At 43.1% G+C, this 21780-nt stretch overlaps 1 long non-coding RNA gene across 1 annotated transcript in view; it reads right to left on the reverse strand.

Moving 5' to 3' along the window:
- LOC135217421 (uncharacterized) overlaps positions 1-21780 on the reverse strand; it is a 293265-nt gene that overhangs the window by 211443 nt on the left and 60042 nt on the right. The gene's annotated exons all lie outside the window — the stretch shown is intronic.

Here is a 21780-nt window from a genome sequence, read left to right on the forward strand (position 1 = left end):
CTTGTTTGTTGTTTTACATTTATTTAAATGAATTTCAGCAGTGTGCGTTCCCACTGGAATGCATATTTAGTAACATTCATTGGAATCTCAGGATGAGTTTTAACTTTTGATTATTGAGTTTATTCATCAACTAGTGTCTTGTTTACCCTTACGAGCCAACAGTAATAATTCAGCTCTATAAATAGTTCTTGTTACCCCAAACTTACGTGAGGTTAGATTCCAGATCCCCTCACGCAAGGGAAATTTTTGCATAAGTTTGGCATGGTCTCTTAAATATCCTAATAAATGCTTACTTCTAGAGTTTGAACACTAAATATGTCCCTAATCATGCTCCTTAAGTATTAAGCCAACTTTTAAATGAAATTAAAGTTACAGTAATTTAATTTAAATGCTAGCTTAACCCTCCTTATGGCCGATTGGACGTATTAAACGTCGAGTCAAAATGTCTCCTGTATGCCGATTGGACGTATTATACGTTGACTCAAAAAAGTTTTTTTTTTAAATTCGGGGAAAAATACTTATATGCCTACCAGCCGAAAACTTTTGAATCACGCGCCTTGGGGGATGCTGGGAGTTCACGGATCAAGGCGTTGTTTTGTTTACAATCGTTACGCAGGCGCGCAAGCGCGAATTTCTTTCTTATCGCACTAAAAAGTATCAGTGACACATCTCAAAAATTATTTCGTCACTTTGACATAATTTTTGCACCGTTTTAAATTTGCCGTTACATGAAGTATTATATATGAAAATGTGTGCAATTTCATTTAGAATACAACAATAAAATACTCATGATTGTAGCTTTTATCAGTTTTGAAATATTTTCATATAAATAACGATAAGTGCCAAAATTTCAACCTTCAGTCAACTTTGACTCTATCGAAATGGTCGAAAAACGCAATTGTAAGCTAAAACTCTTATATTCTAGTAATATTCAATCATTTGCCGACAATAAACAACCCATGGTTGTAGCTTTTATCAGTTTTGAAATATTTTCATATAAATCACAATAAGTGCCAAATTTCAAACCTTTGGGTCAACTTTGACTCGACGAAATGGTAAAAAAACTCAATTATAAGCTAAAACTCCTACATTCTAGTAATATTCAATCATTTACCTTCATTTTGCAATAAATTGGAAGTCTCTAGCACAACTATTTCGATTTATGGTGAATTTTTTGAAAAAACTTTTTCCAATTACGTCTGCACGGTAACTCTGCCAAAAAAATCAGAAATTCTTTCATCAGTTTGTTGTAATGTTTGCACTGTTTTATATTAGCCATTACATAAAGTTTTTTTTTATAAAAATGTGCACAGTTTCATGTAGAATACAACAAAAAACAACCCATGGTTGTAGCTTTTATCAGTTTTGAAATATTTTCATATAAATCACAAGTGACAAAATTTACAACCTTTGGTCAACTTTGACTAGACCGAAATGGTCAAAAAATGCAATTGTAAGCTAAATCTCTTACATTCTAGAAATATTCAGTCATTTACCTTCATTTTACAATAAATTGGAAGTCTCTAGCACAATATTTCGATTTATGGTGAATTTTTGAAAAAAAACTTTTCCCTTATGTCCACGCTGTAACTCCAGAAAAAATCAGAAATTCTTTTTTCAGTTTGTTGTAATGTTTGCACCATTTTATATTAGCTGTTTCATAAAGTTTTTTTATATGAAAATGTGCGCAATTTTATGAAAAATATAAATAAAACAACCCATGGTTGTATCTGTTATCAGTTTTGAATATTTTCATATAAATCACAATAAGTGCCGAATTTTCAACCTTCGGTCAACTTTTGACTCGACCGAAATGGTAAAAAAAAGCAAATGTAAGCTAAATCTCTTACATTCTAGTACTATTCAATCATTGACCTTCAATTTGCAACAAATTGGAAGTCTCTAGCACAATATTTTGATTTATGGTGAATTTTTTGAAAAAAAAAAACTTTTTCCTTGCGTCTGGTCGGTAACTGCCGAAAAAACAAAAAAATCAGAAATTCTTTTTTCAGTTTGACGTAATGTTTGCACTGTTTTATATTAGTCGTTACATCGTTTTATATATAAAAATTTGTGCAATTTCATGTAGAATACAACAAAAAACAGCCCATGGTTGTAGCTTTTATCAGTTTTGAAATATTTTCATATAAATCATGATGTGCCAAAATTTCAACCTTCGGTCAACTTTGACTCGACCGAAATGGTCGAAAAATGCAATTGTAAGCTAAAACTCTTACATTCTATTAATATTCAATCATTTACCTTCATTTTGCAACAAATCGGAAAACTCTAGCACATATTTCGATTTATGGTGAATTTTTGAAAAAAACTTTCTGGTGGTGTCGAACTGTGTCGGCCGATGAAAAATCCCTGTTACTCATTTTTCTAGTATAAATAAACTCTACTAACAGGAATCATTTTGTGATAAAATTTTCTCTGTGTTGCTTTGATGGTTTTACAATTTGTTATATACCAAAATCATAGCAATTTAGTGTACAATACAACGAAGAAAAATTAACTCATCAGCTTTAACCGTTTTGCTCACAGTGCGATTTGTATACAATTATACATGAAATTTTTTTTTTTCCGCTGTCATATATCCCAATATTTATATATGATATTTTTTTCATTTCTGATGGTTGTATAATAAACTTCAGGCAAAGACAAAAAAAAATGGAGCCAAAAATGAACTATTAATCTTGAAAAATAAGCGTGCTGTGATTTAAAAAAAAAAAAAAAAAAAAAAAAAAAAAAAAAATTTCCGCTTCGGCGGTAACTCCCGAACACCGCCGGCATACGAGAAACTTTGGTAAATAGCCGCTTGGGCGTTTAAGGGTTAATGGCAGTTTTCCACTTATTGGCACGCCCCTGGGAATAGAACCCCTCCGATAACCGGGACTGCTTGTTGGTAAAAAATAAATAAATGTGACATTTTTAGGATAAAATAAAGTTTTAATTATACTTGCCCCATAACTATATAGCTAAGAGTTTCACTCACTGGCAACTAACATCCTGAAATTCACTGTTTGTGCTAATTTTCTGTTTTGTTTTGGCTAGGTAACAATGCCCCGCCCACTTTTGGGGGAAGAGAAAGGAACAACTTGGCAAAGAGCCCTGTTTGATTATGCCCTTCAAAATAAATCCATGCAAAGGGAAGGAGGGTGGGCTCCAATTATGTAGCTGATTCCCACATTCCAGATGAGATTTGTAGGCGTTGTAACCCTAGAAATAATTTCTCATAAATATAATTGAAAAGTGCCTTAACCTCGGAACATCGTAAGCCGAACCTGTCGTAACCCGGGGACTGCCTGTATTGGGTTAGATTTCAGGATTAAACTGGCCCAAGAGTCTCATCAGATTTTCAGTATGATGCTAAATGGTAGTTTTGGCCATGAAAACCAGAGTGGAAAAGTAATTTAATTTCTCTCGACAAAAAAATAAAAAAAAGGACTTCTTTTAAAACAAGGAGAGTATTATTGTACAAGTGAAATCCTTCTGTATAAAATACTTATTTATTAAACAAATGAAACAAAAGTCAATAGGGTTCAATAATTAATGAAACGGATCACTGGTGCACATTATTTAAACAACCATTACTTGCTCAAGAACTTTCCTCTAGAGCATTTGAAATTAAATGTCTCAGGTTTATGTATATCAAGTTAGACAAAATACTTGGTGTCCAAGTTTTCAAAGTTTCCAGCTCTTGAATAGGAAGCTCACCTGAATGGCAAGCTTCTACACCTGTGGGGAAGAACCAGTTCACAGTTAGCAGTGGAATGAAATACTGACACACCTCACGTACAGCAAAACCAAAATTTTGTTTAAACAGAAAATTAACAAAATGAAAATTCTGATAACCTTTGAGTCTCACTTTCAACTCACTACAATGCGTTGAAGCCTTACGTAGAAGTCAGCAAAAGATTCTCCTTCCATCTGCTTGCAGCTAAGCAATTCCCTACGGCGAAGAACTTCGTTGCGTAGACCCTTTATGTGAGACTGCAGGGCATCCAACACTTCGTCTACAGACTTATCTGTGGAAGGTGTGTTCCAACACGCGTTGAGTTTCAAGGGCTAGGCACATCCGCAACTGGATCATCTGTTTCTCCCTAGGAAGCTTGAAAAGATCCACCATAATGGCATAATCATCCCACCGGCGTCTCCATTCTCTAAACATTTGGAATGTTGCATCAGCCTTAAGCTGGGCCAGTGTTTGCGCAGTCGCTTTTTGTGGTGGGGAAGAGAAGGTTGACTGGAGGAAGAGGTACCCATCTCTATATCTGGTATGGGGTTTTCTGAGTGGAAGGGTTGGGCAGAGAGCACCTGGATAAGGGCAGTAAATCTTGCATTTTCCTCATCTCTGCGCATGTTTTCCTCTCTTCTGCATAATTCCTCTTGCGCTCTTCTGTCTTCTTCTTCACGTCTTCTTTGTTCTCTTCTTTCTTCATCTTCACGTTTTCTTTGTTCTCTTCTTTCTTCATCTTCACGTCTTCTTTGTTCTCTTCTTTCTTCATCTTCACGTCGTCTTTTCTCTTCTTCATACTGGCGAGGTTATTCTAAAAACTTGATAAGTTGGAGGAAATCTGTGGTAGTCGGTTGGGTGGAGGGGACGGGCTGGTAGTGAGGGCGAAGGAGTGGTGGATAGGGGGAGGAGGGTGGTGTCGTCCTGGCGATCTCCTCTCCCACGGTGTTACCACTGCGTGCATACGCTCCCACACTACTGGCATTTAGGAGTCCTTGATCAGTGGTGGCCTTTGGTTGGCCTACAAAATCTTCTAACTCATCCATTACATGTAATGTGGAATGAATGACACATTAATTCCTCCTTATAAAATTACGGTTTGAATAAGAGTTATTAGATCAGCGAGTGAGTGTGTGCATACGTTTGTGCGTGTCTGCTCTGCATGGAGTCAGTAACCCGGAAGCAATGAAGGGGACTGGATGTATGGGTATCCGCTCTCAATGAGGGCAGCAGAAAGGGTTTTGCATGTCACCAAAAATTAAGTGAAATGCACAAAATAAGGCACTTAAATGGCAAGACACTTAGCACAACACTTCACTCATTAACTACTGATCACTATACACTTGCAGCACAGTAAGTCCAGATAAGATGCTGGGCGAAGAAGGCAAACAGAAGATAGCGTCGGTGATTAATGGCGGCGGAAAACGTACTTGCAGAAAAATCCTCTTGAAATAAAACTTCACTGACACTTCAGTTTACTGTGCCTTGTGTGTGTTCGGTATGTTATCCTTATCACTAAAGGGTGGGGAGGGAGGAAACACCGAAATATTAAAAGTAGGTTCTTAATGTCTAATGAAGTAATACACAAACTCACAGAGGTGCAAAATAATGTGCAAGCAAGGAATACAGAGCAGTGCCGTTCTGGCGAAACATGACTGCCAGACGGGCGAGATTCAGTCATTACATATCGTACATGACATATGAGAATGAGATACATTAAATACATAGGGAGGTATATAAATGAATACGAAAGTTAAAGATTGTAACACATATTATACATAAATGTTCATATATCGTACTGAATGTTTCTTTCAAATATATAAATGCAATGAGCTTTTTACATCTTCATGCATGGAGGTTATCCAGCAGCTCCTCACAGCGAAAGGACTTTTTTTGCGGAGAGGCTGCGACCAGCAGTGTCAGGATACCTCCTGGAAGTCCTCCAACGTCTGTTTGTAAATCAAGACCCAAGTGGGCCATCTTCTGTGGTTGGTGTCGTCAGAGAGGCAGTTCTCCTCTTGGAGCCTCTATCCCCTGATTGCTGACTTCTTACTATACCTCTAGAGAGAGAGAAGCTCCTTTCAGTCTCGGCGTTAAAAGGCTATCGCTTGGACTTGAGCCAAGTCCTCAGACTGAAGGAAATTGATCTCTCTTCCTCGGAGGAACTGTCTATGCTCATACAAAGCTTTGAACAGGGTTGCACTCTGGTATTGGCAAAGCCTCCTCCCTGGGACGTCGTTTCTGTCCTCAGGTTAGAGCTCCGTATGAACCGCTATCTCTGGCATCTGATAGGGTTCTCACCTTGAAAACTGTTTTCATACAATGAACTTACCTGTCAGATATATACTTAGCTAAGACTCCGTCGTCCCAGCTAAGTATATATCTGCCAGGTAAGTATGTATGAAACTTTATTGTATTATAACAATATCATTTTTCTTCTCGACTTTGCTTCCTCCAAGCGAGTCAGGGAGCTTCATGGCCTAACTTATACTGCTCCACTCATACTGAGCGTGGGACCAATGCCTGATTCAGTTCGTCCCTGAGTTTGTTGGCAAAAACCCAGAATCCGGCCCAGGTGATTCTCGGTTTTCTTCGTTCCAGGTTATGAGCCTGTGCACTGTAACCGAAGACCCAGATGAGCTACTTCTCTGTCCTCTGAGAACACTGAGGCACTATCTCCAACAGACCAGCTCTACTCAACCCACCTTACAACATCTTTTTTGTTTTTAAGTACGGGCCGTTTAGCAAGAGGGTTACGGAGAATACCATTTCACATTGGATTCGAGAGGTGATTTGCCGTACCCTCTCCCCTCCCTCTTCTCCGCTTGCAGGTACCAGTCGAGTGAAGGCTCATGATGTGCGTCGAATGAGCACATCTCTTACCTTCAAGAAGAACCTCTCTGTTACCCAGGTGATGGATGCTGGCACATGGTCTCACCCTTCCATCTTCACCAGGTTTTACCTTAGAGACTGTACTCACAGCTACCTCAACACAACTGACCTTGGTCCTGTGGTAGCTGCTCTAGAGGTCAGAAGTATCGAATCGAGGTTCCGTATCAGGCTTGGGGTGAATGTGAGAGTATGACTGGCCTATTATCTTTTCACCTTTTCCCCTTTCTTGGGGCCACAGCATCGAAACCCGTTCTCCGGCACCGATTTCGATACTGGTAAGCATTCCATGTCCGACTAGTGGTTTTTTTGTAGACACACAAGTCAGTCTCCACACTCCTTTCTGAGGGGGAGTGCTTCAACCCAACAAACCCTTTATAATTATATAGCCTGGTTTTGGTTGCCAGAGAGAGTTCTATGCTCACACCTTTGATACCCAGGCTGTCGGCCATCAGGTCGCATTTACCATGGCTCGGCGGGTGAAGGATCCATGACCCGAGCTATAAGCCCCGATCCTTGCATCCCGGGTTCCATTCTCAGCCAGCGAGACAGGACTTCCATCCCTACCTTAGATGAGTCTCCTAAGTAAAGGACGGAAGGTTTGTATACGGTGTAGGAACATATTACATTTTTGAAAGTAAAATGTATTTTTCCCTAATCATACAAACCTGGAGTCCTTTACTTGTATGGTCCCGCCAAACACCCACCCCTTGATTCAAGGGTCATTATCGGAAAGTCCTGGCTGTAATCATAGTGGACGAACTCCAGTGAGCTGGTGGGGAAGCGGTGCTTCCCTACCGCCGGGCAGGTAGTCCCTGTAGTTACTACCTCTGTATATAAAAGAATGTATTAACCGGCAGTTTCAGCTGAGCTGCAATCTATCCTAAGTAAAGGACTCCAGGTTTGTATGGTTAGGGAAAAATACATTTTACTTTCAAAAATGTCATATTTCAAGCAGTATAGAAATGAAAGTTTTTTTTTTTCCCCTTTATTACAAAATGGAAGCATAAATGTTTGCACCATTAATGAACAAAAGGTTTGTTCATGAATCTTACCTGCCAGATATATATAGTGTATTCTCCGAAGTCCGACAGAATTTTCAAAACTCCCGGCACACGCAGTGGTCGGCCAGGTGGTAGTACCCATTCCCGCCGCTGGAGGCGGGGGGGGTGCGTGGGGGGGGGGGGCCGCCCCCCCCGCCCCGTAAGGAACCATTCCCATTTTCTGTCAGATATTTTTCTGTCGCCGGTGCAAGACAACAAGTGTTTTCTGCACCTCCGTCATTGGATTTTGGAACTCTTTTGGTCACTTGAGTATCCCGATTGATTTTTGGTTTATTTGATTAGGATCGGTGGTTAGGCATAGGCTAATTGTAATTGGGATTTGTTTTTATTTTGGCTTGATTTTTCCTTAAACTTACGATTGTCTGGATCTAGTTCGACTAGGCCAGAGTATGTTGTGGTGGAAGAATGCAAGGTTAGGCTACCGAAAACTTCGGTAGACCCTCATAGAGTGTGCGTAAATTGTAGGAAACATGTTTGTATGTTTGATGAGCGCTGCAACGAGTGTGAAAATATGTCTGAATCTGCGTGAAGGCTTATGAATCATAGGTACGTAAACTAGAACGTGATAGTGTAAGGAGGTCTTCCTCCAGGCGTGTAACACAAGTTACCCGTCCAGTAGAATTTATCCCTCCAAAGACCTGTGATGCCTTCGGGCCCTACAATAGTGTCTTTGGAGGGTAATACCCTATCTGTGATTCTTAAATCTTTGCGTAGCCTGGAATCATGTTTGCATTGGAAAGTTATAGTAGTGTAGTGAAGTATAGTGATAATGCCATGAGTGTTCATTCTATCGCGTAAGCGTATAATTTCTCATTGACAAAACACTACCGCGTGATGGCTCTCCCTACCTCGGTGAGGCAGAATGTAGTATGGGAGGTAGCTGTCCAAGTGTCTAAAATACTCTACGATTGTTCATAAAACTTACCAGTCAGATATATGTATATATATATCTGCGGGTAAAGGTGAACAAGCGATGTTGTATCATAGTAATATTATTTTTGCCCTTACGTCATATTACTATCAAGCGGTTGTATGGTTCAAGTTATATACTCATACCATAGTTACTCCTACGGAGGACAACCGAGAGTACGATTATTCTTATTACATTTAATCGGTTCTCCCTGCAACTATTCAGGGGTTGCCGGTTTCCCTATTTTTAAACATTTAAGGTATTGTTATGACAATACCAAGTTAGCCTTTTATATTTAGCAAATTCAGTTTCGCTTAAATATACCAGTTTGATGGATTTTGGTTTCTGCTCTATAATGATAGTAAAACCTATTCATTCGTAGAAGGGTGGTAGTGGGGGCAACTCAGGCAGAGCAGTGCGAGAACGAACGAACGTTCTCTGAGTCTGCTGTCACTAATGCGTAATGCCAGTGCTCAGTTCCATCTGATTGTCTGCCATGCGCAGTAGGTTACGTCTCTCTCTCTCCTGCGGGATTGACGACTAACCGTATTTTCTACCCTACAATCACGGCCCGGCCTTAGCCTCGGGTTGAGGGGAATTCTAGCATACATGGCTGAACATCTTCACTTTGCGAGAATTTTTTCATAAAAAAAAAAATAATAAAATAAATAAATAAATATATATATATATGTGTATGTAGTATGTGTATATATATATATGTATGTGTATATGTATATATATATATGTATATATATATATGTATATATATATATATATATATATATATATATATATATATATATATATATATATATATATATATATATATATATATATAATATATATATATATATATATACAGGTAGTGCTCGAGTTACGATAATTCGTTTTACGATAATCCGATGTTACGATGGGGTTAGCAATTAATACTAAAAAAAAAAAAAAAAAACAAAAAAAAAAAAAAAAAAAGTTGAAAATGCGTATTTTTAAATTTCGCGCACAGCGAGCGATGGGCAGCAGACGTAATACTACGCAGGTACGATATGTTGGCCCGAGAGCGAGAGGCTGGCGTAGGTACAGCGGCAATGAGTTCGACCTCACTTGCGCTCGTTTTGAACCAAGAAACATTAGGTCGGTGTTCGTTTGTGATTTGAGAGTTTTTTTAAGTACCGAAAATTAAAACAAAAAAACTATGTCTGCCAAACAACCAAATAGGTGTCCTGCTGGTAGTGCAAAAAAGAAGAGGCAATCCATCACTTTGGAGCAGAAACTGAAAATAATAAACCAGCGTGAAGCGGGAAAGGCAGTCATGGTTATTGCACGTGACGAACGTTTATCGCAATCGACGGTATCCACCCATCCTAAGGACAAGAAACGCGTAATGGATGCTGTAAAGGCATCTGCTTCAGTTCATTCAACGGTTATATCAAAGAAGAGGATAGGGCCTTGGAAGAAATGGAGCAGTTACTGGTCACGTGGATGGAGGATCAAATACAAGCGTATGCCGCTCACCCTCTTAACCATTCAGCCACAAAGGCACGCATGCTTTTTGAAGAGCTGAAGAAGAATTATGATGATAACCACAACAAAAGTTTTGCAGCAAGTGCTGGATGGGTTTTGTCGTTTCAAGAACCGCCATAATTTTCACAGTGTGAAAATTAGCGGTTGTGAAAAGCAGCAAGCGCTGATGCCGACGGGGCCGCCTAAATTTAAGGATGTTTTAAACGAGATCGTCGTTAATGAAGGCTACTTGCCAGAGCAAATCTTTAATGTTGACGAAACCGGACTTTATTGGAAACGTATGCCACAACGGTCCTACATCCACAAAGAAGCAAACGGTGATGCCCGGGTTTAAGGCATACAAGGATCGATTGACTCTTCTGCTTGGGGGAAATGTGTGGCTGGGTATAAACTTAAGCCCTTTATGATTTGATCACTCAGAAAATCCAAGGGCTTTAAAAATAAAAAACATCGACAAGCAGACACTTCCCTGTGCATTACCGTCATAATAAAAAAGCTTGGATGACTGCAATATTGTTCGAGGACTGGTTCGTTCATTGCGGAAGTGAAAGATTATTGTAGAAAAAATAACATCCATTCAAAATTCTTCTGATTCTCGACAATGCTCCTGGGCCACCCTCGAGCATCGGAGATAGTATTAACGAGAATGTAAAAGTTGTGTTTCTGCCACCAAACACAACTTCTCTCATACAACTGGATCAGGGTGCTGTGCTACGTTCAAGGCGTATTATCTCGGAACACGTTTGCGCAGGCTGTTCAGGCTACGGATAACGAGGAGAAAGATCTCAGAACTTTCTGGAAAGAATTTAGTGTTCTTAACTCCATTATGAACATTGGAAGGGCGTGGAAGGAGGTAAAGAAAGAGTGTATGAATGGGTCTGGAAAAATCTGCTGAAAGTGTATGTGAACTCGTTTAAAGGTTTCGATCAGAATGAAGAAGAAGTGGAAATCAATAAAAAGATCTTGATACTTGGGAAAAGTTTAGATTTAGAAATTGACGAGGAAGATATCCAAGAACTTATAGATGTGCAAGATGTAGAGCTAACGGCAGAGGATTTAATTGCACTTGCAGAAGAGAAAAAAAAAAGCAGAAGAGGAAGAAGAAATAAAAGAGCCGGAGCGAACGTTTACGACTAAAAAACTGGCAGAGGCGTTTTGCTTTATTTGATCAAGGACTGAAACTTTTAAGTGAAATGGATGGGGACGAGGACGGTTTGCCAAAGTTCAGAGGGCTCATCAAGACAGTGTTGCATGTTACCGATTAATTTATGAAGAACGAAAAAAACGCACTGTGCAACCTACAATGGATTTTTTCTTCAAGAGAACGACTCCAGTGCATTCCGCTTCCCCCAGCCCTACCCCCTCACTTGAGACTCGATCCTGTACGTCTTCGGAACAGTTGTTTCCTCGAGACACCTGAACTTACAGAAGAAGAAATTTTATCTGAGGAAGAGCGAATTGATGATCCTGCTGCTTTATCATCATCCTCCTCTTCCGATCTTTAGTTATAGTAGCCATGAACAGCCATGACACCGATCACGTATGCCGACAACGGACCGAATCTTGGTGAGTACCCTTTACGCTACATGTCTGATCCTTTTCTTATTATTAAGTTTCTTTTTATACTTAATTATATAAGTCAATCTGCATTGAAACACCCGAACTAGCTGATATTAATAATTTACTATACCTTATATGTATAGGTATACTGTGTAGTGTAGGCTAATCTTCCCATATATGTGTATATAGCCTAGCCTATATGGTACTGATTAACTTAGTGTAGGCTAGGCTATATCCGAGATACGATTTTCTCAACTTACGATGGGTTTTTCGGAACCTAACCCCATCGTAAGTAGGAGAATACCTGTATATATATATGTGTATAGATATATATGTGTAAATGTATATGTGTGTGTATGTATATATATATATATGTATTAGACCTTTTTCGGTTCTGTTTACCGCATGGTAACAGAATTCTGTCCGAGTCTACAGCGGCATAGCACACATGATTTCCCTCGAAACAAGAATGATGTGCAAGAGATGCAGTCAATTAGCTCGCCGAGACGTCACTTGCTCGATTATGAAGGGGACTCCTTCCGCTGCCAAATAGGACAGCGCCGAGCGCGACGCTCGGCAGGACGCTGGATGGACGCACAACGTAATGCTTCTTCAGACATTCGCCGAGAATCAGAGAATAGTAATGGATCTCAGGAGGAGACTTTTTAGGAAGAAACAAATGAACAATCTTCTACAGTGTCTTCAAATTACTCCTGTTTAAGTGAAACGCAGCCTTATTAGGGAAGGAAACATGCTCGGTGAGGGAATGAATGAATTGCAGGGGACCATTTCCTCGCTGGAGAAGTTTGTTTTCCTGAATAGACGGAAATTCACACCTCTGTTTTTCCTGCAGAAAAACTGGAATAGCATAGATGATCTAGAATGATTCTGAACATCTCTCATAGTCAAGATTCGTCTATAGGTGATGTCATGGCTCATAATCTCATAGAATTTGAATCTTGAAAGATTACTTTAGTCTTCAGAGACGTCCTCCCCGCGCAGGAGTTGGAACTCTCGGAGGGTCTCGCTCCCTCTGAGGAGAACGAAGACGCTATAGGTCGCACAGGCGGCCGTCGTCTTTGGTTCCTCGGAGGGGGACGCTTCTCGTCCGTTAGCTCCTTCTGCTTTGCAGTCGTCTCCTGGGCAATTGGAAGATTTTTCTGCAGTAAAAGAGAGCTAAGATGTATGATGTATGGTCTCAGGGAGGGGGACGCTTCACGTCCTCTCTCTTTTTCTACTGTGTTGCGATCTTCACCGGAGAGGACGTCTTCCGATGAGTATGCTTTTGAGCGCTTCGGTCGCTTCTAAGATATATCCTTGGCGGTCCATGTGAGAAGGAGGAGGGCTTCCCCTCGGCCCATCGTCTTCTCAAAGGATCAGCCTTTTGCCTGAGAGGAATGTTCTCCATCGAAAAGGATGATTGTGTCTTTTGCAACAACAACTTGTTTTGTTGATTGCAGTGAGAAAGGCAAAGCCACATCGCGAGAGGAAGGATGATAGGCTGCCAATCAAGAGTCCAGGCAGTCCCTTCTCCTTCTCCTCGTTCCGCTCTTTCGCCAGGTTGCCTTGCTCTCTAGATTTCATGCAGCTCTCCAGAGGTTGTCTAGAGAGCACGGTTTTACCATCTTCCCGAACGTAGTGTCAGTTGAGAAGAAGAAGAGGTCTTGGTTCGATGGCTTCGAGCCTCTTTTTGAAGAATAGTTTCAGCCTACGGCCCCTCAGTCTCCTCCTTCGCAATTGTTATCTTCGAAGGACGACTGGCTCATTCATGCCTCCACTCCAAACGCGGTGTCTGAAGGATTTTCAAAAAACAACTTAATCGTTGGTGAAGTCCCTGGAACTACTGGTGAATTTCGAAAAGTCACATCTGATCCCAACCCAATCCATCATGTATCTGGGGATTCAGATGGATTCAGTGGCTTTTTCAAGCTTTCCGTCCCAGGGACGTCAGCAGCAAGGCTTAGACAAAGTGTTAGCCTTCCTAAGGAAAGATTCGTGCTCGGTGAGGGAATGGATGAGTCTAACTTGGGGACCATTTCCTCGCTGGAGAAGTTTGTTTCCTTGGGGAGACTGCACCTCAGACCGTTACAATTTTTTCTCAAGTACAATTGGAAAGAAAACAAGAATCTACACATGATCTTGGAAACATTTTCAGGAGAGGTAAAAACATCACTTGAAATGTTGGCTAGATCCAGTGTAGCTGTCGGAGGGCGTGTCTCTCAAGCTTCAGAGCCCCGACCTAGTGTTGTTCTCCGACGCGTCCACCACGGGATGGGAGCATCATTAGGGGGAAAGAAGTGGCAGGCACCTGGAGAGGGGAACAGGTGTCCTGGCACTAAATAAAACCTAAAGGAAATGGCAGCCATCTTTTTTAGCTCTCCAGTTTTTCCAAGAAAAAGTCTCTCGTCGAATAGTCCAAGTCAACTCAGACACACCACAGCTCTGGCGTACTTGAAGAAGTAGGGAGGAACACAGTCTCAGTCCCTGTTTGCTCTGGCAAAGGAGATCTTGCTGTGGGCAAGGGCACTGGACGTCATGATCCTTACGAAGTTTGTAGCATGAAGTAGAGAATGTCTGGGCAGATCTCCTCAGCAGGACGAGGTCAACTTCTGCCCAACCGAGTAGACTCTGCATCAGGAGTATGCCAAGAGCTGTGGGGTTATGGGGACGTCCGCGGTCGTGGATACTCTTTGCGACGTCCAAGAACGAAGAGGCTTCCACTGTACTGCTCCCCAGTACTCGACCCAGCTGCAGTGACGATAGACACACTTCTCTGGGACTGGAACGGGGATGGACCTGTACGCCTTTCCGCGTTCAAGATCTTAGGGGAAGTCATGAGAAAGTTTGCGGTGTCGGAAAGGACGAGAATGACTTTGTTCGCCCCGTTCTGGCCTGCGAGAGAGTGGTTCACAGAGGTCATGGCCTTTGCAGTAGACTTCCCGAGGACGCTTCCAGTAAGGACAGATCTACTCAGACAGCCCCACTTCGAGAGGTACCACAGAAGCCTCTTCGCTCTGAGTCTGACTGCATTCAGACTATCCAAAAGTTGGCCAGAGCGAGAGGCTTTTATACGTCAATGGCGAAAGCTATCGCCAGTGCAAGAAGAGCGTTTTCCAACGCAGTGTACAATCGAAGTGGATAGTCTTCAGGAGTTGGTGCAAGAAGAATGGCATTTCCTCCATCACGACCTCTGTGAGCCAGATTGCTGACTTCCTTTTCTGAGAAGGGATCTAAAACTTGCAGTCTCTACAATCAAGGGTTATAAGTGTGTGCTTTTAGTTGTCTTTAGGCACAGAGGCCCTGGACTTGGCGGACAACAGAGACCTTCACGATCTCTTGAGATCTTTCGAAACGATGAAGGTTCAACAACCCAAGTTGCCGTCTTGGAACTTGGATGTAGTTCTGAAGTTCCTCATGTCCAGTCCATTCGAACCTAGGCATGAATTGCGAGCTTTTATGAATTCTTCTTGGTTCCATAACAATATGTCATAAAGGACATATGAGCTGTCACTTACGGGAGATGCAATTCTGTGTTGACCTCCCGCTACACGAAGGATGTCAATTCAACCTACAAGAGATCCTTTTCTCTTGGTTGTTCGTGTCTGCGGATAACGTTGCTGGGATAGGGAGCCGACACTGATCCTTACAACTAGTGAGTTAATTTTTAGTTTAACTCTTTTCAAATTAAGCGCTAACCCCGTCGTGTTAGGATCAAGGAGGGGTGATCGGGATCGGTGTTGTGCTCCTTAATTATGCTAATAGGCCATAGGTGGATATGGTCATATGAGTGGATTAGCACCCATTTGACAAATGCCAGTTAGGCTTTGCCGAGTAAGTGGATAAGACCCCATCGGCAAACCCACAAGAACTCTTACCCATAGGTCACATCCTCGCTGAGGCTCTTGAGACGAAGCAGACTCCTAAGCAATAGCTAGGAAGTCAACCCTCCGTCTGAAAAGATAGGAACCAAGGTTTTATAAGAGGTCCTTCTGATAACTTGTGGTGTTGGTCAGGAAGCCAAGGTTACCAGTGTCAAAGAATGCTTTGGCTTTTTTCTTGAGGGACACCATCAAGGAAGTGCATTCATCCTGTCAAGACAGTGATATGAAAGTGTTGAAGGTGAATGCGCATGGACTAAGGGCTATTTCTACGTCGGTAGTAGCCTTCCAAAAGAACATGGCACTCAATGACATCTTGAATGCCACATTTTGGCGTAGTAATTCAGTGTTGCCTCTCACTACCTTCGGGAGGTGAGGATTACATATGAGAACTGCTACTCTTTGGGCCCATATGTCGCAGCAGACAATATATTGGGGACAGAGAGTAGCACTCTTCCTATCTTTTAGAAAATAATATGTTAGTTTGGACTTTTTAATTTATTTCTTTTTATTTTTTATTTTTATTATGTTTATGTAGGTGTTTAGTTTTTTGTGGTCTTGGGTAGGCCGCCTTAGGCGGACTTCCCTCCATTAGCCTTGGTTTTACGAAGTTTAACCAGATAGGCTAGGTCAGGTGGTAATGTTTTGCTTCGCCCTCATAGTAGGGTAAAATGTTTTTGTCACAGTGTGGTCAGCCCCATTGACAAATCATCTGGAGCGCACCAGCAGTACATAGGTCACGTCCTTACTGGCACCTCCAGTGAAGCATTAACGCATTCGGTGTCTAAAACAACACCTATATGATCTGTCACATTGTGGTCACGCTCCCGTGACAGTTCATTAGAGCGCACCAGCTACACAGGTCACGTCCTTGCTGGCACCTCTAGGAATGCAGTACCGAAATTGGAGGTCTATAATATAGGATCTAGTTGCATTGTGGTCACGCCCCCGTTGACAGATCCTCTAGAACTCAACAGCTTCACAGGTCACTACCTAGCTGGAGTCTCTAGTAAAGCAGAAGCAGACTTGGGTGACGGTACTCACGAAGTCAGCTATGCTAACAGTGAAGGAACCAAATATCAATCATATATATGAAATTGTTTCCCAAAATCGAATCTGTCTCCCCCTTCCTCCAAAGGTGGGATTCAGCTATATATATATCTGGCAGGTAAGATTCATGAACAAAATGATATTGTTATGATACAATAAAGTTTGTTCATACTTACCTGGCAGATATATATAATCAAAGTGCCCACCCACCTCCCCTCAGGAGACAGTGGCACTAGAAAAAATCTGACAGAAAATGGGAATGGTTCCTTACGCCCGCCTCCAGCGGCGGGAATGGGTACTACCACCTGGCCGACCACTGCGTGTGCCGGGAGTTTGAAATTCTGTCAGACTTCGGAGAATACAGCTATATATATATCTGCCAGGTAAGTATGAACAAACTTTATTGTATCATAACAATATCATATTAGAGATGTTCCATCCTTATTCTTTGGAGAATTGATTTATACATTTGTTATTCTTTTGCAATTTTGATATATATGATAGGTTTCGTTTATGTGAAATATAATGTACGTATTATTATTTTATAAATTTAATATATGTTTGATTTCCAAGTAGAAATAAACATGCAGGATATTGGTTTGCCAGTAGTGAATTTTGAACAATGATGGAATTGGGAAAATCTATTATACTTATTAGCAGGTTCAGTATAATGTTAGTAGCAAAGTAAAATACTGTTGTTCATACGCGAACAAACCTTCAGTCTTAACAATAGGATCATTTCTACCGCCAAGCTGGATCCGGTTAAAAAGCAGATGAAAGCAAGGAATCTTGTGATATCTGGCAACACATGCATAGATCGGGTGAAGAGTGGTCAAGGACCGCTCATCTACGCCAGTCTTTCTTTAACCGCCTGGGCGAGAGTTGCGTTTACCTCTCTTGGCCTTTTCCCGGTTCATTGCCTGTTTTGTTTCTTTTATTGTGTGTGTGTGTTTTTACCTGGTACATATTATGGCTTCTTCTGCTCTTTCTTGGCATCAGTGTATGTGCCCCGGAGTTCCTGGGTTTCCTTGTTCTGGTTTTTTGGCTTCGGCAGAGACCGACCCTCAAATCACATGCAGTAGATGTCGTTCGAATTTTTATACTTACAAATCCTTGTGTGGAATGCCGAGCATGGCCTAAGGAGCAGTGGAGGAATTTTTTATGGTAAGAGGGAACATCGGAGAGTCTCCACTCTTCCTACTTGGGAGGGCTTTGCTGCTATTCCCGATGTTTCGTCTTCCGCAGTAGTCAACCCCCATAGTAGCGTTGTCCCTTCATCTCCTTCCTTTTCTTCCATTGATTCGTCTATGGAAGTATCGGGAGGTCGCCAGGGTAATTTTTGTAATGTAGCCCCCTCTTCCTCGGGAGCTTTTTCGGTTCCCGAGAAAGGTGAGGTTTTTTCATCATTCTCTTCTCTTCTAGTGTTGGAGGCGTGCAAAATGGCGGCAATTTGGAAGACGCTTGGGCTAGGGGGTACCCCGTCCTTGGAGGGGTTGCTAGCACATTTTGTGGAGGCTCGCACCCCCCTTCCCGGTCTGGCCAGGCCATCCCCCCTCCTCCCTGCCTCGTCTTCGTGGGTAGCAGCAGTTGGCCATCTTGTCTTGTATTGCTCTGCCAGTGTCTGCCGCCACTTTGAGTTGGAGTGACGCTGCGGCATTAGCCCCATTGATGAAGTCACGGGGTCCATCTTTGTGTATTCCTCCGCCAGTGGCGTCTCTTTCCCTCTCGGTGCCTCGCACCGAGTGGAAGTCGTGACGTCACCACCGCTTGTAACATCATTCTCATAGATGACGTATCTCCCAGTTGTCTCCTCTGATCCGCCTCGCTTAGCCGCGACGCCATCACTGCTGCCCAGTTTGCAACATCTCCCTTCCTTGTCTTCGGAGCCTTCTCTGGCACATCAGTCTGAGGTCATATGCCAGGCAGTGCTTCAGAGGCTGGACTCTGTATTGGATGTGGAGTTGGCTGCCTTCAGTTGGTAGGACTGGTAGCAAACGCGTTGCTTCGTCCCCGCCTTCCGAGAAGAGTGCACATAAGAAACTAGTGCTGTCTTCCTCTCCCTCTTACCCCTCTACACCTCGTTGGCATATCAAGCGTTGGAAGGCTATGGACTTTGTCCTTCCTTCGCCGAGGTCAAAGGGGCCGTCGGTAGGTTAGGCACCTCTCCCTCTCCTGCGCCACGGGTGGGGGCGTTGCCTGGCTGTCCATTGGGCCAAGTGGCAGAGTTACGGGGCGGAGAAGTGGGTGGTAGATGTCCTTCGGGTGGGATACCTGTTGCCATTTGACTTCTCTCCTCTGTTGAACAAGCCGCAGCTCAGGAAGACGTATCCTCCAGATTCTCTGAAGTTCTTGGCTCTTCAGGAGGAAGTGCAGAAAATGCTGGACAAGGATGCGATAGAGGAAGTAGTGCGACCGTCCCCAGGGTTTTACAGTCAAACCTTCTTGGTGCCCAAGGTGTCGGGAGGATGGAGGCCTGTGATCGACTTATCCACCTTGAATCGCTTCATCAGGAAGACACGGTTCAAGATGGAGGACCCCCGCGCTCAGTGTTGGCAGCCGTGAGGGAGGGAAGGAGACTTCATGCTGTCGATAGACTTGAGGGACACATACATCCAAATCCCTGTTCATCCACTTCCAGAAAGTTCCTTCACTTCTCTCTGGCAGACAAGATCTTTGAGTTCAAAGTCTTTTGCTTTGGGCTGATGACAGCCCCTCGAGTGTTCACAAGGGTCTTCTCTCTCGTGTCAAGTTGGGCCCATGCTCTGGGGATCCATTTGCTGACATACCTCGATGATTGGTTAGTCTTGGCAGTTTCCAGGGAGAAGCTGCTGCAAGACAGGGATCATCTACTTTGGTTCTGTCAGGACCTGGGCATATTAGTCAACCAGGAAAGTCGAACCTTGTACCCACTCAAAGGATTCTCTACCTGGGCATGGTCATCGATACGACAGTGGCAAGAGTTTTCCCGTCAGATCAGAGATTGGAGAAGTTGCGGGCTGTCAAGTCACATCAGTCAGCTCATCAGTGGCAGGTTCTTCTGGGAGTGTTATCTTCCCTGGAGAAGCTGGTCCCTCATGGGTGTCTTCATCTTCGGTCTCAGCAATGGAGACTGGGAGAATTCTGGTCTCCGGCAGGGACTCTCCCCTGTATTGTGCATCTGTCTTGGAAGTGAGAGAAGACCTTTGTTGGTGGTTGGACGACCAGAATCTGCTGAAGGGTGTCCCTCTGTGTTCTCTCCCCTGGACTTGCTTCTGTCTCGGACGCCTCCCTCGCAGGTTGGGGCGCGCACTTAGGCGACCTCATCGCTTCAGGCATTTGAGGTTTGGAGGACAAGCTGCAACATATCAACGTCTTGGAGTTGAAGGCGGTTTTCCTGGGTCTGAGGAGTTTTTCGGGGGAAGGTAGAGAGTCACTGTCGTTCTCATGTCGGACAACATGTGAAAACAAACAGGGAGGCCTGGTTTCTCAGCAACTTCATGCCTTGACCGTCGAGCTTCACCAGTGGGCAATAGTCTGCAATGAGTTAAATCTTTCAGCCAGGATAATCCATGGAAACGGAAGTGGTCGCAATGACAAACTCAGTAGCCGGGGATCAGATCCTAGGCACAGAGTGGTCCCTTCCAGCAAAAGTGGTGGCAGAACAAGCTTTTCCAGATTTTGGGGAGAAGCCATGCTGGACCTTTTCCGCGACGCGCTAAGCAACAGGAAGCTGGAGGGGTTCTCTGTTCAGTGGTTCCAGTATCCTTAGCATTGGCAGAAGACGCAGATTCCCATCCCTGGGACTACTGAGGTTTATGCCCTTCCCTCCGTTTTGTTTGATCCTTCAGGTTTCTGAACATGCTGATGAGTTCCAGGGTCTCAGATGACTTTGATAGCCCCTCTGTGGCCTCAGGCAGAATGGTTTTTCCCAGGTCTGCTGGTCGTTTTTTGGTCAAGATCCGAGGTAGATTCCCCTTGGCGGTATCTCCTGTGTCAGCCCCTGCTAAAAGGTTCCACAGTCCAGTAAATACGGTCTCTTCACGGTTGGAGCTATCCAAGTATCTCCTCCAAGCAAGAGGCTTTTCTCAGAGAACAGCTGGGGCACATGTCCACAGTCTTATGAAGTTCAACCTCCTCAGTTTTACCAATGCGAAATGGGCGATCTATGTGATTGGTGGTCGTAAACTGAGGTTTTTCTCTTCTCCACTTCGCAACCTCTATTCAGCACATAGCGAGACTTTTTAACCTTCCTCAGAGGACAAGAAACTTTGTCCGTTTCTGCTATTAGAGGCTACAGGTCGGCACTGGGTTTATGGTGTTTTACGCCTTAAGGTATCGACATTCTCTTCCTGGGAACTTTCCCTGCAGTTAGGGGTTGAGCAGTCGAGTTCTCCTAGGAGCTACAGCCCTCCCAACGTGGATGTTTCCTGTGCTTAAGAGCTGTACCTGCCAGGACCTGATGCTCAAGGCAGATTTTCTTTTAGCTTTGCATCTTCCAAAAGGTAGATAGTGGGCTACATCCTGAGTTATGAGGTGAGGGCACACCAGGGTTGGAAGTCTGATGTCCTTCGAATTTGTACCCGGAATTCGTGGCCAGACCCAAATAATCCTTGGTGCATGATGACAGTTCACTTCGTTTTCAAATTCCCTCACTGACTGACTTGTGGGTGTGATGCTCAAGAGCTTTTTGTTGTGCCCTTTCCCAGGGCCCTGCGTTGCTATCTTAAAAGGACTCCTGCACCTTAGACCAGGCTGCCGCAGACTTTTGTGTTAGTACAGGCCGTACAAAGAAAAGAGGTGTTAAGAATAACTAGGTCTCTTTTTGGATAACCTAAGCATCCAGACCGGAATACTTGACTCTTGCTTGATTTTCACCAACCACGTCCTCGTTGCAGTCTATAGCACATTGAACGTGTAGAGGTATTTGGTCCCTCTCTGTGTTCTGGCAGTCACAAAGAAACTTGGCTTACATAGAGGTGGACTGAGCACTGGTACTTGGTTATCCCACCTCCACTTCCCCGCCTTCTAATCATTATGTGTTGCCCACAGATCTATGAGACAATTTTCCCTGGGTACTGTGGTGGCTGCCCAACAGGTGTGTAACTCATAGTTGCCCTTAACGAGAAATGATGAGTTGGCTGGTCTCCTTCTTCTTTTGTACCTTCCTTCTCCTTTCGGACGGTTTTAAAG

This window comes from Macrobrachium nipponense, chromosome 7 (genome assembly GCF_015104395.2).
Source record: "Macrobrachium nipponense isolate FS-2020 chromosome 7, ASM1510439v2, whole genome shotgun sequence".
Taxonomy (NCBI): Eukaryota; Metazoa; Arthropoda; class Malacostraca; order Decapoda; family Palaemonidae; genus Macrobrachium; species Macrobrachium nipponense.